Raw genomic sequence first — 18,671 nt, 5'->3', positions numbered from 1 at the left:
AGTGTTTCCAATGTCCTGGAACTGGAGTTAGATGGTTGTGAGCTGTCTCATGTAGGTTCTGGGAACTGAACTCGGGTCCTCTGTGCTCAAGCAGTACACGTTCTTAACCACTGAGCCATCTCTCCTCAGAGCAAGACCCTTCTGACCTAGGGCTGCAGGAATACACAGAGAGCATCCTGCCAGAGTGTGACAGGCCCACCTCTACTCCAAGTGATAACACCTTTGGTGACAGAACTTCGGGGAGTCTGGGGAAACTCACGAAGGACCAAGAACATGGAGCTCATCGGTCTATTTCTCTTAAATTCCTGAACCTTTTCTAAGTAGCTTCCCCTAGGGAGCAGCTTGCTGCATTGAAACAATTGGCCCTCTAATATCTAATTACGCAAGAATTTTTTGATATAAGTTCTCCTAAGCATCTGGGAGGATACCTTGTAGTATTACCGCCTTTCCCCCTGAACCTTAAATAAATTTGATTCATTATGACAGACAGGAAATAGAAGTGCCTTGTGTGCCCTGTCTGGACAAGATTCACTCAGGTTGGCCAAGGAAAGAGAATCTTGAGTCCTCAGCTGCCAGCTACCTGCATGAGGACAGACTGGAGTCCAGCTTTAGGTAGAGGTGGAGAGGGAGACGCAAGGGTACCACCATCCCCTTCAGGCTATGTCTCACACAGCACCAAAGGCCTATCTCTAGTCCCACTTCTTAAATGCTCTACCGTCTCCTGCCAGGGTCACTCTGAGGGCCAGATTTTAACACTGCAATTTTTAGGAGACCCCATTTTCTAAGTCAGAGTGATTCATGGGAAGTCAGGGGTCACCCTTTGGGATTTTTAGTCTCATTAATAAAATAACTTGAGGATGGACTCAAACCGAACTCAAGGACGTTTTTATTAGAGTAAAACAAAACAAAAAACAAAAGTCAGGGCAGGCAAACTAAATCTCAGCAGCTTCCTGAAGGAGGAGAATGGAGGGAGGAGCCAAGGGCTGGGGGGGGGGGAAGGGGAGGATGCTGCTCAGGGCTGGGGGGGAGGATGCTCAGGGAAAGAGCAAGGAAGCCCAAAGTACCAGACAAATGTTAGGTTCTGGCCAGCATCTGAAAGAGAAGAGAATGAAGGAAAAAGTATACCTTTAGTCCTATCTAGCTGGTCCTCATGAGGGGCTATGATGGTGTGGAGGCGGGGGGGGGGGGGGTGCCGGGCAGGGGTGAGGGTGAGTACAGCATCTCATTAAAGAGCTAATTGTTCTACCTAGCTCCTAAGCATGGCTTATGGCAAGCCCACCTTTCTAGGAGAAGTCTCTTATCTATGTCATTGACCCTGCCCAACAGGATGCTAGGGATAGAAGATCCCTTCTCTTGACCAGAAGGAGTTTTCCTTACAGGGCATTTCCTGTTATTCTCACAGTAGCATGAACATTTGACTGAAAACTCAACCGTGAACAGTATGACGCAAAGGTGGGTGGTCCAGTACTGTGAAGAGTATCATATGACCATGGTGCAGAGGAGTCCTGAATGTCAACAAAGGGGCCGAGGTGTCTGTACCTTTTTTTTTTAACACCCGCTGTTTCGGCTGCATCTGTGAGGAAGGCTTGTTAAGGATGTTGTGTTCTTTTAATCTGAGGTGTGTGGTGACTGCCTGGTTGAGCAAATGTACTCTTGAAGCCTAGTGGACACAGAGTGGAGGTTGCCAGCTTAGGGAGCGTGGTGACTCCAGGCGCAGGGCCAAAGGGTCACGGCTCCCAATTCTAGGGAATGCTCCTCCAGATTCCTTAGGAATCTCAGTTTTACATTTTGTCACCAGTGAACCACGACTTTTCAAAGAGGTTTCAAAGAGTGGCCAAGGTCTGTCTGGGTAGGGTAGAGTTAGATTTTCTGGACCTGTCCGGGAGTTCTGATCCTGGCCTCCCTTCCCATGTCCTTGGACAAGCGACTTCCTTAGCTGTTAAATGATGATGCTAACACTACTTCCTTGTTAAGACTCTATGAGAGAAAAAAAAAATTCAGTATCTACCTTTTCCTTCCTTCCTTCCCAGTAAAAATAAAAGACTTTTATTTGGGGATATTCAGAGATATTTCACAAGGCCAATATTATAGGGAAATTTACTAACAATGCTCAGATTATTTCTGGGGGAAATGACTAGTCTATAAAAATCTTTTATTTTTTTAATGGCATATTAATAAGGGAGGACTGATTAAATATAATATTTCTGAATCACTAGCTGTGTCACAACTCAAAGAGAAAAAAAGACCCAAATGAGTTAATTTATATTGTTTTACAATCAACAGAAATAAAGCTTACAAATATGAACTCTTTATTTTCAGCTACAGTTGTTGCTAACAGTACCACACAAACAATGACATGAGACCATTTCTTCATGTAGTATTTGCTATTCTTTTTAAACATTTTTAAAAACTTTAAATTTACATGTACATGCGTATATCGTAAGTGTTCACAGGTACCACAGAGGTCACAAGGCATCGGATCTGTCAGGGCTGGAGTAACAGGATTACAAGAGGTTATGGACTTCACAGTGTGCACACTAGGAACTGAACTCAAGTCCTCTGTAAGAGCAGAGAGAGCCCTTAGCTGCAGAGCTTCCTTTTTAGCCCCTTGCTATTTCTAAAAAATGGTTTCAAAACTGATATATTTTTTAAACCTATTTTTTGTTAATCTAGAGACCAAAGAACTGAACTTTCACATTAGCATAGACAAAGCAAAGCCTTAAAAATCTAAAAGCACTAGCTTTACTCCAAAATTAACTAAACTCTAGACAAAAAAGTTTCTTTTTATGGGCTAAGACAGCAGTCGGTTTCTGGAAACGCTGAAGATGTGTGAGCTTCCTGGACACAATGCTAGGGAAAGGTGTGGGTGCAGCATCCTCGAAATTTGAGCAAGAGGTAAGGGAGAGTTGGAAGACTTACGACATCCCAGAGTCTGACATGGGAAAGCCAGCTCGGCTGCTGGTCTGGGGTCGATAAAGCCCTCCAGCCTGCAAGACCGAGTGGACTTACCCGATTTTATGGCCATAAGTTTGCTTGTGGCCATGTCTGTAGTTTGAAAAAGTATAAGTTGCCATAGTGAGGCACTTAGAAGCTATGATGTTGCTCTGTGATGAGGCTTTATAGCATAACAAGATAACTTGTTGGGATGAGGGAATAATAGGTGCGAAACTATATCACACCCATGACCATGTCATGAAATATGTGAGAAATGATGTTCAGATCTGCTAACGCGTTGCTGGAAATGCTTATTCAAGTAAAATCTCACCGTTATACAAAGGCTTTCGTGATGCTACTCCGGTTCTTCAGTTTCAAAAGGTACAAAACGGAATTATTACTTCTAAATTTTTGACAGGACTAGTAAGGTCTGTGGCAAAGCACAGGAGAAACATCTAGCATTGGTCCCCTGCAAAGCAAGAAGCTCGATGTGAAACTCATTTCAAAACCATTTCGGACAAAATAAATAGAACGTACCCAAACATTAATAAAAAACTGCCATGGTACTCATGGACACACGCTGCACATACGCTAGATACAACGAAAATCTGTTTTAGTGAAGATGTTGCTGTTTCCACACAGTTACGTTCTGTGTTTGACATATCACCGTATGGTATGCCCGTGTGGCACCTTTGAAAGTTAACTCCGGATGGACCCTAATAACCCTGACCAGCACAGAGTCTCCCTGCAAGAGCTCCTGGTAAGCTGATTCTCTTTTAGAAAGGAAGAAACATTTTAATTGTTACAAAAAAAAAAAAAAAATCCCGGCAGGTGCATTTCATAGAACAACCACACTGTTGTAAACACTTTTATTGTTATCTTACTGAGATCCCATTAATTTAAAAACTTACTCAAGGTCAGGAAAGCCATTTTATCTTCAGTGTTTTGTTTTGCTCTTTTAAGCCTAGAGATTAAAACACAACCGCGTAGAGCCTCACTTTATACATTCCACAGTGTACAGATCACTGCCATACACCTCGCTTTGTTGCTGGGAGGTGTACAGGACTCAGCAGCTGCCGCGTGGAGTACTCGTTGGACTGAGTGAAGCCCTCTTGTAACTAACTTAAGAAGTGACAACTGTAGCTGAGCACTCACAAACACAAATACCCAAAGTGATGGGCTTTGCATGTATAAACATCCACACGTGGGCATAGCTGTCAAGTAACAAGATAGATTTAATGCAGCTGGCCACAGGGAGGGTAAGGGTCCCGACATGTAAAATACGTACATATGGAAGAGGCGTAATCATACAGCAGTTCCAAAGAAGGTAAAAATAATTTTAAAACCTCAATTCTTGGATTTCCTGAGTTAGGACAAAGACTCATTTATATTTTGGTGAATTCAGGATGGTTGGGGAAAGAATGCGTTTTTCTTCCTTTATTTATTTTTTCTTCTATTCCTGAGACTTTTGTTTCTTTTGTTTTGAAGTGTCCTTTGCAGTGGTGCTTGAATAAGAGGCGCTCTCTCTCTCTCTGTCTCTCTCTCCCTCCCTCTCTCCCTCCCCCTCTCTCCCTCCCTCTCTTTCTCTCCCTCCCTCTCTCCCTCCCCCTCTCTCCCTCCCTCTCTCTCTCCCTCCCTCCCTCTCTCCCTCCCTCCCTCTCTCCCTCCCCCTACCTCTCTCCCTCCCCCTCCCTCTCCCTCCCAATTACTTTTCTTCCCTGTCCCCCTTTCTTCTCCCTCTTCCTTTATTCCTTCCTCCTGCAAAGGCTGCGATTGTTCAGGGCTGACTCCATTTTCTCCTCACTACTTGCTCTGCTGACATCCAACACAGCATTCCTTCTTGGGCCTACACCTGAAGAAAATTGCACTGGAAAGTCAGATGGCCAGGCAGCCATATTTTTTCAGCCTGGTCTGGCCTTGTCTTTGTGGCAGCCTGAGATTGCAGTGAGGCAGGAGAGAGCACTTTTTGCCTCTGACCAGGCACTACAGGACAGATCTCTCCCCCACCTGAGCCTCCGCGTGGCGGGTGGGGGGGTGGGGGAGGCCGATCTTCCTGTCGAATTTCTAAGCACAGAATGGCAGCTGTTCTATTTTGCTAAGTGAATAGTTGTATCATGTTATAATCATATGCAAATGAGGTCTTGGGGTTTAATTACCCAAGTGGTGGCTTCTGATCCGAGCTCTTCTCGTGTCAATTAATTTTGAAAAGTAGAGAGGTATGTAGGAGAGAGGCGAGCCAAGTGCCCTGACAGCGCTCCAGGGAGAGCCGCAGTTAGAGAGGAGGCTGCTGGGAAAACGGGAGCCTGGTCACCTGAGGCCAGCTCAGCTAGGAAGCCACGTGCTCAGCAGTTTGGTTGGGGGGGGGGGGCTGCCTCTCCACAGACTGCTGGCATCCTTCTCAAGCCTCCTGTGGTTTTCCCCAGGGGCCCTGCTGCAAAGGGCCCTCGTGAGCCTGTTGTGTGTCACCCCTGAGGACAGGCTCTTGTTTCCAAAGTCTCAGTGGGTTTCTGCCTGGTCACTGGTCCCTTGCCTGGACCAGTCATTCGTGCAGGCTGGCGGATGCCGCCTTCATACACTGCTCAAATTCACACTGCTCATACTTCATACACTGCTCAAAGTTAGACAATGGCTCAGAGCAACTGTCTCTTCAGCCGTTGGGTCACCAAGAACTTCTTTGGCCTGAATCCCGGGATAGCCATGTGTGTCCTAGACTTGGAAGCATCATACAAACTATTATCTGTTGTTAGTCTCGAATTTCTTGCAATGAAGGAGGAAGAGGCAGAGAAGTCAGCTGGTAAACCTGGCCCTTCCCTTCACCCTGCGAGTAGGGACAGAGCTGGCAGAAGGGCCATTTGTCTTTGTTATTAGGGAATAAATCAACCTTTGTTTTGCTGGCTCAACTCAAGGAATGTCATTATTATCAAATAAATTGTGTTGTTACAAATCAATCCAGCCAGTGTTCATCTAAATGTGAATCGTGATAAATGTCTGGGCTTCAAACTTGTTTCCACTCAGAAGACACAAATGACTAGGCTGTCAAACTTGACACACACACACACATATATATATACATATGTATGCAAGTTTTTAAAAAAATTATTATTAATCAACGCTCTAACTCATCATCCTATTATTTTTCTCTTTGAGAAAGGGATATTGTTTCTTGTATATATAAAGACAAGCTTGACAAGATTTCAAAGCATGCCAGTCCTCACAGATGTAGTAAAAATGGCCTCTATGAAGCAGCACACCTGTGGAATATTTTTTCCTATCCCTCCGGAATATTTTAAAGTGGGTTTTCCAAGGAAACTTAAGACACCAATGTCTGCGAACCAGCCTTTGCTATGGTCTGAGTACAGCTGTGAAGGGCTTTATACTGGAATCGGAATCGGCCCTTGTTTTAGGCTTTGGAGTTTTCATATGGCTTTTATTCATTTGTACTCAGTCACGGGCGACACAGCAGAAGGCTCTCTGAGTGAGTGATTCCCCTCAGCCCTGATTGCCTTACTTCCCCTCTGGTTTAGCCCTGCTTTCCCCCACTGTCCTTTCTCTGTGGCCTCTCTGCCACCTCTGACCTCCTCCCCAGTTTTACCCTTCCTTTAACAACTGATTTACGACAGGCCCATGGAAGGGCCAAGCCCACTTTTATGGTTTGCTTAAAATATTTCTTTTAGAATGAGCATCAGAAGTGGTCTTCAGTCCTTGCTAAATGGTTTCACAAGACCTCAAAAAAAAAAAAAAAAAAAAAAAAAAAAAACTTCTTTTATTGGCTACCACAGTGTCTCATTTATATCTTTTGTGATTGTGAAGTGTAACTCATTAAGTGAGGCAATTTTGAAACTTTTTTTGCTAAAATCGATTAACTTACAAAATGTAGGATTTCTCTTTTTCTTTCACTCTGCTGGGGAGAAGGTTTGCACCACTCACTACTTTAATTCAGAGATATGAAGATGGGAGGGACAGAGAAGAAAACACTATGAAGAATATTCTAAGCCTTGGATTATTTATTTTATGGGATCCATTTTCCTTTGAGCTTGGCAGGTTGATCCTGGGACAGAAGCCACAGAACTAACTACTGGTACATTATTCTTACATCCAAGACTTTTAACAGTCAGTTTTAGCCTTTTGTTTAATTTGACTTCCTGTTGTTTCCACATACTAAACAGTTGCCAAATTTCAGGATGGGTTTTAAATACTCTGGCTAATAAAACAGATGAGCCTCCCCATTTCTTTAAAAAGCGCAGTTGGAAGATTCCGAAAATAAAGAGCAACTTAGAAAACAAGCTTGTTTATGGTTAAACACAAAATACAACTTGAAAGACCAGTTATTGCCTAAAATTAGGAGCCCTTACTCCCAAACTCCTGGCCCAGAAGTTAACTCAACCTTCTTGTTCTAATTCAGATCTTTACGTTGAACTTTGGCTTGCTGGGGGATGTCAGCCACCTTCGTGATCTTGTGTTAAATGACACCATATGACTCCTCTATGGTCGGCTTCCCCAAACTTATTGATCTCCTCCCTCCTCGGTCATTAAAGTTGTGATTTATGAGTCTGACATTTTTAATAGGGCAAAGATCGGAGGTTTATTGCAATGGCTTTTTAGCGTCCATGTTGCTTTTGGCTGCCAGAGTCCTGAGTGGTAAAGATAGCTGTCCTGTGGTCTAATAAGAAGACAGTTTCTCTTCTTTTCTCTTCTTCTTTCTATTTGGTCGAATGACAACCTCCGCGTAGTTAAAGTGCTTTACACCTATTACATAGTCATGAATTAATTTTTTTTCATTTCCCGGTCTCTTTCATGTAAAGTGAGTTCCCCCCCCCTCCCCAATTAAATGCCATCATTTTCTTGGTGTGAGGCTTGGCAGGCCTCCAACAGCAAGCTAGCCCAAACTGAAGGGTCTGTTGCCAGGAATCTGTGACCTTGAACAAAGACTGCTTTTGTCAGCTCTGAAGGGGACCCTGCCTCAAACAGGGGACTCTGAAGCGTGAAATTGCAAGCCCAGCCATGGCAGTATCACCCAACGGTGTTCAGAAATGGTCTACGGGGAAGCCAGTGCTCTGGACTCTTCTAACCTGTGAATCCATGGGCAGGAACCCTTGGGGACGGGAACAGAGCATGGCTCTTCAGTTCATTCCTCCCTCTGGGTTCTGGCTGGTGCCCAGCAGGAGTCTGGGGGCCAGGGAATGAGTGGGGTGCTCCCAACAGGAGCTTCTGAAATGAAGGAGCTCTGGAGAGCCGTTCTGGATTTGACCTTCCATCCCCTAAAATTATCAGTGCCTCTTCCTCTGTTTTTTCCAGTAATGCATGTCTAATTTGCATGCACTTCAGAAATCACAGCTCAGTAAGAGAAGGAGAAAGAGGAGGGGCAGGGTTTTAAGGAGACACTGCTCACTCTGATGCCACGCATACCATGGACGTGGCAGAAGCAGAGGAAGTGGACATGACGTTCCCCAGAGGTTAACATGGAGCCTGAGAAATCTGACTCTTCACCACATTTGCTGCGCAGGACTGAGTCCACAGGACGCAAGGTAAATGATAAATAGGTATTTATTAGGGAAGCACTTTCACAAATAAGAGTAAACAAGCACCACAGTCTTCCTGCTCCTGAAGGTGCAGTCTCTGCCCTTCTGATGAGGACACCTCAGAGAGACACCCCGGGACACAGACATGAGGTAGGGGGATGTCTAGTCCACGTAAATAGAAGTGCTCCTCCATGAAGATCTGCTGTGCCACACACAGGTCCTGTTGCTGAACTGTTTTAAGAAATGCTGTTGAAAGCAAATGGAACCTGCCAAGGCCATTCTTGGAGAATTGTGAGGCGCCCCCTTCGTTTTCCTTCTCATCCCTTTTCACCTCCTTCAGCCAAGGTCAGTGGACCAGTTTAAGGTGGCCATGAAGATGGCTGTCTCCGCCACCACTGCATGGTTGGCACAGTAAACGCACTGAGCACCCTACTGCTATGAATGGCGTCTCCCACCACAGAAAGCCGCTGGGGTGCAGGTGCCCTAGCACATAGCAGGTTCCAGGTATCATAGCAGCGGATCCCATGAGCCCTGCTGTCTCAGCGTCTGGCCCATGTACCTGTTTCATGCTTAGCCACATCTCCATCTGGACAAGGCCAGCGGCCCCCTTTCGGTCTCCCTCTCAAGGAGCTCTTCATGAGCTTGGAAGGAAAACGGACCTTCAACAAGTTATACCCTCTGAGTGGATGTCTTGCTTCAGGGAACATTGTAGTGGGATATTCACTTTGTCTCCTTCTGTGGCACTGACCACGCCCATTGGGGGGTGGAGCCATGGGTGGAAGTGACCTGTGGAAGGAGATCTGGGGAGGAGCCAGGAACGCTGCTTGCTGGTTGGGTGTCACAGAGAGGAAAGCATCGGGTGGAACTTGCTGGTGTTCATCTGTCTAGGTTGTAAGTTATTTCTCCCTGAGTAAACATCTATTCGTCCTATTTTTTTATCCTGATCCTTATTTAACCTGATCCTTATTTAACCGCAATAGAGCACTGGTCATGGGCAGCAGGTTTCAGAGGCAGGCAGACCTGACTTTTATTTTTAAACATACGAATCTGAGCGAGTTACTAACTCACAGAGCAGCTCGGTATGAAACAGGACACAAGATCACCATTTATAATGGTGAACTGACAGCTGAGCAGTACTCAGTGCTCAAACCCCCAAGTCAAGAATAACAGTTAACATTAGTTGCCCCCATCCAAGTCAGGATCTCACCATGCAGATGGGGCTGGAAGGCATCTTGAAAGGCACAAGAATAGGAAAATCTCCCTCTCCTTAATGCCAGTCTACATTACAGTTTGGACCTTATTATCACAATCGCACCGTGTGTCTCTCAGCCGGAGAGTGCCAGTTTTGATTACAGTTAGGAGTACATGTACCTGGTACACAGTGCACAGCCAGCTGCTCACAGCTCCCACCCTCAGGGGACGTCGCTGGAGTGGTGGAGATGCTGAGGAAATGTGCACATTCTAGAACACTCCACCTTCTGCTCAGTACTGAGTAAGGAGGGTCTGAGCAGAAGGAGCTATGGTCCACCCGCCTTTCCCCTCCCCCACCAGGCGTCGTTTTCAGGGACACAGGCTGGCCTGCTGGTACAGGAAGATTGCTTGTCTAAGAAATGGCAGGAGAGGGTTTCCTGTTTGTTCATAGAACACTGTCAGCCTTCTGCACTCAAAGAAAGTTCTGGTTTAACAGAAAGTATGGCATTCTGGGGCTCCTCGCGATTTATGCGTGAGATGTGCATGTTTGCATCTTGCTGAAGTACTGTTCATTCATGGCCACCAGAGTTCTGTGACGACCATGAGGTGTCATGAAGGCTGTGTACTAGTGGGGTGGGAAGCAGCTGCCCACAGGTTAAGCTTCTTCTTTGCTGTGTGAACACTGCAGAGTTCAAGTTCGGTGACAACTTGTAAGAGGCAGTAGAGCTCTAAGCCAAGCCCTACACACCACTCAGCCACTGCCTTGGGCCAATGCACAGGCCAAGGTTGGTTCATTAAACCAGCCCTGGTTTCCAGACTTTTCCAAATGAATTACTGACAGTGGAGAATCTTCCAGGGGCCACAAGGAGTGGGCTGTGCTAAGTGGCTGGGGAACAAGAGGGTCACACAGCTTTGAGATGCACTGGTCACACTGTGGGGGATGAGGAGAGCTTGGCTAGGTTATCAGATGACGGTGACCTTGGGAGATCAGATGGGGTGACCCTGGGAGATCGGATGGGGGTGACTCGGGGTAATTGGAAGAGGGTGACACTCCAGAAGGTAATTTTGGAAATGTCCCAAGAAGCTCCTTGTCTCATGTTTCATTTTGTGTAATGTTTATCTCTGTCTAATAGTGAAAAGTTTTTTCCATAAGAGAGATTTTTGTTCATGTATACACCACCACTTGAGAAAGAAACTGTAACAAAGTAGGCTAACATTATTTAAAATAATTCACTACTTCGTCTTACAATTTTAGGGAAAATTCTGAGTAGCTCTGTGCCTTACCAGGAGATACATTCTAAGAAATCAAATTTCTATCTGAGTGCCTGCCCTATGGGGAAGAAGTTACATAACCTTTCTCTTCTTACAGAAGTCTGATTAAAGAAATAATTAACACCACCATAGGAATAAAGACTGGGCACAGATAGCAAGTAAATATGAAATCAAAATATGAATGCAAGAAAGTAATCCGATAGCTAAGGCCTCCCCACCTCTTTGGGGCATCTCTGCCAAGCATAGGCAGAAAGGAAGGTATGCATTCTGGGTGGGGGCTCCTTGTACCCACGTTTGAGATTAGGCCCTTCTCTACTCTGCACCAGGAAGGAGACCCCTGGCCGATTCTGTTGTGAGTGCTCAGCAACATAGTATGTGCCAAACCTTTGTTTATTGAAGGCACACGGGTCCTCAAGGATCTGTGGTTGTTAATTTCATTAGAATACAAGGCACCTGCAAGCAAACACAAGTTTTCCCAGACTCGCTCTAAAAAGGAAACACTGTGCTCACTGAAATGACAAATTGCCTTTGACTCTCAGTGGCTTGGGGTGCTCTAGAATTTTTTGTTTTTATCTGTCCCAGGCTGACGCAGTAAGATGCATGACTCTCCTCCAAAATGTGACTTGGGGATTTGGACCCTTGTCATCCTCAATATGCAACCTCCACAAATGTGGCATGAAATTGAATGGGGGGTGGTGGTCACAGCAGGGGTTTATATGCTCAGCTCTGGGAAGAGCATCCATAGTATCTGTCTATACTCCTAGGTCTTCCGACTCTCTGCCGAAGAGACCAAAGCATAATTCTATGTGTTTGGACAAGAAGAAAGTATAGGGGAAGAATGCACCTAGTCTCTTCCACATTTCAGAAAGAAAATGACAGTATACTAGAAAACAAACTAGATCTGGCTAAAGAGAACCCACAGAGCCAATGCCACTTCAAGAGTTTCATACCCTGGGCTTGAGCACAGGCTTTATCCCTATCTGCCAGGTAAAGTAGTGTTTGCAGTTAAGCTAGCATTCAGAGCAATGCTTGTGCACACAGGATTTCATCATCGTAATTAAATTTAGTAGCGTCTGTGATTTAGATTTGGTGGGATGCTAGGTAGAGTGTTGAGGCCAGGAGAGAGAACAAGACTGATGGTAAGAGCCAATGAGAGAGAAAAGGAGCAAGGGAAGGAAAGGAGGGAGGGAGAGAAGGAGAGAGAGAGAAGGGGGGGATTTGTTAGGTCCTGACCCCTTATCCCAGTCTCCGGCTTCACAAACTATAAAAGGTTTGGGAAGTTGCTATTAGTCAATAGTAACTTGGGAATGTATTTAAGTGCTGAATGGTGAGCACAGTACAGAAAGCACAGGAATTTAGTCCACCATCAGAATTGATCCTGTTTTCTTTAGACCACACTGTGGTTTGTTTAAGAAACCTAAACCAACATGCAAATTTTCTGAAGATTTTTTTTCTTAACTTCTTTTGGACAAAATCTGGCAACAACACCCCCAACCCACCCATGGTGGTGACCCCTGAAGCTGAGTGGGGGTTGGTCCCTGGGTCTGAATCTCCCTCTAGGCTGCTGGGGACCTCACAACTGATCTCTCAGGCTCCATGTAGGAGATTTGCTATTGACTCCTAGTTACCTCTCCAACTCATGAAATATTTCACTATAGTTGTGCCTTTATTAAAACTAAGTAAATGAAAACTAGGATTAATAAATCTCGTGCTTGACAAAATATGGCAGGTAGTTGTAACCCTGTAGGGTTGAAGAATCCTCTTAAATATTTATTGAGGATATATATATATATATATATATATATATATATATATATATGAAACCTGTGATGACCTTGAATTATAACCTTAGTCTGGTAGACAATTTTTTTAGTAATTATAATATACAGATAAAATATATGTACAATAACTGTACAAGTCAGTGACTTTTGTAAATGTACTGAGTTGTACACCAATTGTCACAACACCATTTTTATAATCTTTCCATGTCTTCCTGAAATCCCCTTCTATACATGTTCTAGCATGTTCTAGGTATGCCCTGCTCTATCTCATTCTCAGCCTTCAGTATTTGCTGGTACCTGCTGCTTCTGTATTCATTGTTCACGAGTTCTGGATATACCTCATAGCCGGGTACAGGAGTGGAGCAGAAAGCCTTTGGTGGCACGTGGGATGGATGCCGGTACAAGACAGAGAAACTTCGGGGCAGCTCCCCACAGCCCATGGGACCATGAAGCCCTTTCGTCCTTCCTGTGAGAGTTCTCTGTTTATGATGCAATTCCTGCTCCTCACACAGCAGTCCTGAACTGTCTTCTGTGACGTCTCTTCTCCTTGTGCTCAGCTCTTTGCTTTGATTTGCTTTACTGGAGTGGCCTCCTCCTTAACTGCATGAGTCTCAAGCTCTAAGAGCCGCTAAGGCTGCTCAGTGGGCTAAGATGCTCACCACTAAGCCAGATGACCTGAATCCATCTCAAGAACTCACATGAATGGAAGGAGAGAGCACACCATCCTCCAGCTTCCATGTGGGCCCGCATGCATGTGTCCTCTCCCATTAACTTTAAAAATTAGAGAGAGTAATGGTGGCATATCCCTTTAATTCCAGCACTTGTGAGGGAAAGGCAGGTGGATCTTCCTAGTGAGTTCAAGACCAGCCTGGTTTATACAGTGAGTTCCAGGCTAGCCAGAGATACACAAATTGTCTCCAAAGGGGGGAAAGAAAAAAATAAAAGGAGCTATTGAAGTTTTACCTCTGGATTCTTTTACAAAAAGAAAGAAAAAAGAAAGAAAGAAAAAACCCTTAATCTTCTGTCTTTTCTATGGTATTCAGCAAAACTTGCAGAAGAATAGATGCCATTTACGAATTGTGTTTAAGGATTATAATTTGGTGGTTCTTTAGCTTAATATGCAGTGGAATTGAGTGAGTTTGGCGGAGCCAGTGTAGACAGGACTTAGAAGGGATTCTGTTTGTTTGTTTTTATAATCATTGGAGCTAAAGCCGCTGAACCAGCTCAATGACAAGAGGCTTAGGCTGCTTACTTTAGTATTTTAACATTGAATTAGCTCAACTATTTAATTTATTACTTAAACAAGGAAGTCAGGGACAAACTAGAAGTAATATTGGCTTTTTTTCTATTGCTTTGCCCGCCCCCCCCCCATAGCTTTGTGTACTCTATCCATTCTGTCCCTCCTTCTCCTCTCCTTTTCTCCCTCTTTCCATTCCCCTCTCTCTCCTCCTCTCCTCCCTCTCTCCCCCCTCCATTCCCCCCTCATCCTCTTCCCCTCACCCCCCCATCCCTATTCTGCCCTTTGTCCGTTTTCTTCTCTACTATGGTCTGTTTGGTCCTTGGTCTCCAGTTAGCAGAACAGCATCCTCCACATTCAGGAATGCTTTCCAGGGTGCTGGACTAGCTCACAGGGCAGGATCAAGAAAGCATTTGGGGGTTCACAACGGGCAGCCTGGCACACATGAGCAGCCTCTAACTTCCCAAATAAATACATATGCTAATAGAAATGTCTTAGAAGATAAAAATATTATAATTTCCAGACAGGGGCCATGTACCAGGAAAACATCAATGTTCTGTGAATCCATCCAGAGGATACAATCCACCCTGTTTTCAATGATTGTCTCTTTCTCTAAATATAAGGATAACCCTTTAAAAAAATCTACAGAATCCTTCTTTGGAGCCCCTGTTAGACCCAGTTAGAGAAACTACCATTTAAAGAGTTTTTTTTTTTTTTTTGCAAATGTTTGTGTATGTTCAATCTCATCAGATGTTTTTCCATCAAAGCCAGTGTGGTTTAGATCTTGAAAAAAAATGTTTTCAAAATAAGTAAGCAGTCTTTCCTGGGGGGGGGGAGAACTATCTCCCATCGATTGTGCCCTCGTCCCCCAAAGAGGCTGCCCCCTCCAGCCTCCCCTCCCCAGGCTTTCCTGCTGCCTCACATTCATTAATTAGTCTGAGGTTTCCCCCCGTGTTTCATTTACAAAGCCACTTAAACCCACGCACCCATTTAACATATTTATGACCCCAGTTTTCTTTCTGTCCTCTGAGACTGTACCGTGATTGTTCTCTGGACCGGGGACCGCAGAGAGCCTTCCCTGGTGAAAAGAGAGGACATAAAGAAGGAAGTGAATGTGTGCGGGTTGAATACCTTCAACAAAACCACCGGGTGCGGTTTGGCCTCTGCACCCCCTCCCAGGGTCACTTTTAATTGAGTGTAGCCTCAGCCTCTATGGAGTGTGTGGGAGACTATTAACTCCTAACAGTGTTCCATCTCAGGTTATTTATGTATCACTTAAATGATTAGTTATTGCTACTCGGATTTAATACACCCTCTGGGAACCGAGATGGCAGCATCGAGTTACAGAAAATCTACAAGTTATTTTAAAACTGTAATTGACATTTTATGAGAGCCGTAAAAATCTCTCTGGACAAACGACTTACCGTTAGTCAGAACCTTGAGCAGGAGATCTGTACGGTTAAGGACATGGCGAGAAGTGATGCACCTGCGTGCACTCAAGAGGGGTGGGTGTGAGACAGAGGCATCCCCAGAGAAGGGTCTCCCATTCTCAAGCGTCCCAATGTAAATCACATTTGTATTGGGGGGATCTGGGAAACGAAGGATGACCTGCATCCAACAGATACATGATGGGTGGCCTCCCTTGACCACTCATCTCTGGCTCTTTATTTCTCACTGCTGGAAACACAGTCCCCAGCCTCTCTGGCTCAGCACAGCACATAGTTCGAGCTATTACTCCCAATCGCAGGGAAGCTGTTGAGGAGTGAGCAAGGACTGTGGGCACACACCACCAACAGATATGGACAAGTCCACTTCCCTGTCCAACATGGCTTAATATCGCTGTCAGTGCTTTGTGATAATAGTGTACTACTCTGGCAACAAAACACACCATTTCCCAACGGTGTCTGCTGATTTCCTGTTGCCTAAGATGTCACAGCAGATGTCACCCAAAATCCCTGTCACCATTCTGAGTGTTCTCTGCATCCCTATGGACCACATTTGGCATGAGTCAAATGCCAGACTTGTGCCTCCCTCAAAGCCATCTACACTCTCTGCAGATACAAAGCTAAAGTCCAGCTTCCCTGCCTTGACACTGGACAATGCTGGGGGCTGTTAATGATCCCACCATGTCCCACCTATCACTCTGTCATTTAAAGATGCTCTCAATATGCCTCCTGCACTCCCGGAGTGTATCTTCAGGGGAATCCTACTCAAGACTAGTTCTTACTTTGCTTGCATTGTTCCTCTCAGCCACACAGACCCCAGGACTCACCCATCAGCCACCCATCAGCCAACAGAGCACCAGTGTGGCCAGCAAACCCACGAGACTGTAGTGAGCTGGCTCCTAGCTTTGTCTCTGTGGTCATTTTCTTAACAGTTAGCCCAAGATGCCCAGCTCTGAAGTCCCTATCAATCCCTCCACACTCTGGCTCATGAACTTTGATCACATTTGTGTCTTATTTGTACCTGGGATTTTCCCAGTAGGCTTTGACTTCAAGTCCCCATTTGGCAGGTAGGAGGTGATTATCATCATCATCATTATTATTACTGTTAATCCATACAGTATATCTGATCCCAATTCTCTCCCTTATCTCCTCCCCACCTCCAATCCATACAACTCAATGTTTTGTCTCTGTGTCTTCAGAAAACAAGCAGGAAAAAAAACACCAATAAATAATAATAATAATTAATAATAATAATGAGCATCAAAAAACCACCAGAAACGCATGCAAATAAAAAAACAAAACTCATAAAAACACAAAGTTGAAATCATAATATGCAAGCAAATAACCAGTAATAATTTTTAAAACTCTCAAACAAAAGCAATGAGACAAAAAAAAACAAAGGATAGAAACACCATTGAGTTAATTTTGTGTTGACCTTCTACTGCTGGGCACAGAGCCTTGCCCTCAAGTGTAATCTGTATACCCAGTGAGACCTCACTGGAGAAAACTAATTTTTCTTTAGCAATTAGAGATGGCTTTTTGGTTAGAGAGGGAATATCATGTCCACTTCTGCCTCTCAGCACTGAGCCTGCTGGCTTGAATTTGTGTAGGACTGTACGTGCTGACATAGTCTGTGTGAGTTCATATGTATGTCAGTCATGCTGTGTTTGGAAGACAATGCTTCCTTGGTGTCCTCCATCCACTCTGGCTCTTACACTCTGTCTTCTCTTTAGCAGAGTTCCCTGAGAACTCAGGGGAGGGAACTGATGGGTCATCCCATTGAGGATTGAGTCCTCCAAAGTCTCTCATTCTGCAAATTGTAAATTTCATTGTTAGTTCCTATCTACTGAATCTACTGAAGGAAGGGCTTCTCTGATGATGGCTGAGTAAGACACTGGTCTACGGGTATACCAAAATGTTGCTAAGAGTCACTTTATTGCTATGTTCCTTTAGCAAAACAATAGCATTTGTTTTTCCTCTAGGTGCATGGCCTATATAGTTTCAGCTTCATCAGGCGCCAGTTTCATCTTGTGGAATGATCCTTCAATCTAACTAGATAGTGGTCGGTTATTCCCATAACAATTGTGTCTTTATTGCAACAGCAAATCATGCAGGCGGGTCAATGTTTGGTGGTTACCTTCCTAGGAAATGGCTTTTATAGCCAGTCATCAGCAAGTCACAGAGGCTGCAGATGAGAGAGGAACCCAAACCCTGTTCCTGGTACCTTCTGGGATAATGCTGTCATTATGACCTCCAAGGAACCCTTAACCACACTTACCACTGACATTTTGCGGCAAGCAAGTGATAAAAAAATAAATAAATAAATAAAAAGAATGTTGGGGGGGGTACATTGTATGCTTTTCAGGATAAGAAAGTATGAAAGTTCAGAATTTGTTGGGTCTGATCTTTCCAAACTACTAACAATTGAGTAAATACCACACAGAACCAGGTAGGTATAGGTGCATGGGCCTAGAAATAAGGACCAAGGTGGGGCTTTATTGCGGTTAAATAAGGATCAGGATAAACAAATAGGCCGAATAGATGTTTATTAAGGGAGAAATAACTTACAGCCTAGACAGATGAACACCAGCAATTTCCCCCGGATGCTCTCCTGTTGGAATCCCGCCAGCAAGAGAGCTTTTCCGGGCCCTTCTTCCGACCTCCTTCCACAGGTCACTTCCGCCCATGGCTCCACCCCCCCAATGGGCGTGGTCAGTGCCACAGAAGGACTATCTCACTACAGGGCTTATACTAGATGAACCTATTGGTATTCATAGAATGGGAAACCTAACATCATCTCAGATACTGATTTCTTCCTCCTCCTCCCTTTTCAGCATATACAGTAAATACCTGCTATCACCCATTATGAAAAGAAAAGAGTGATTTCGCTTCACAGCGTCACAGGGTTATGGCTCATGACAGAGTAAAACTGTTCACCTTGAGGTTGGGAGGCCAAAGGAGAGAAGAGGAGGAAAGGGTTCCCATCCTTCCTCTTCTCTAAGGGCATGTCCCTAAGTCCTTCAACGTGTCCCACCCTTAAATGTTCTACCTCCTCACAATGGCACCACCCTGGGATCATGCCTTGAACATTGATTTGGGCCTTTGAGAGATGATGGGAGATGTCATTCTGTAAATATGTTTCTCTTATTGGTTAATGAATAAAGCACTGTTGGCAAATAGGAAGGCAAGATAGGCGGGACTAGGCGACAAGGAGGATTCTGGGAGATGTAGTAGAAGAGTCAAGATGTAGGGACTTGGGAGAAGAGGTCTGGACCCTCTCTCTAGTAAGATA

The sequence above is a fragment of the Phodopus roborovskii genome, unplaced genomic scaffold (assembly GCF_943737965.1).
Source record: "Phodopus roborovskii unplaced genomic scaffold, PHOROB, whole genome shotgun sequence".
Classification (NCBI taxonomy): Eukaryota; Metazoa; Chordata; class Mammalia; order Rodentia; family Cricetidae; genus Phodopus; species Phodopus roborovskii.
This window is presented reverse-complemented; position numbering follows the sequence as displayed.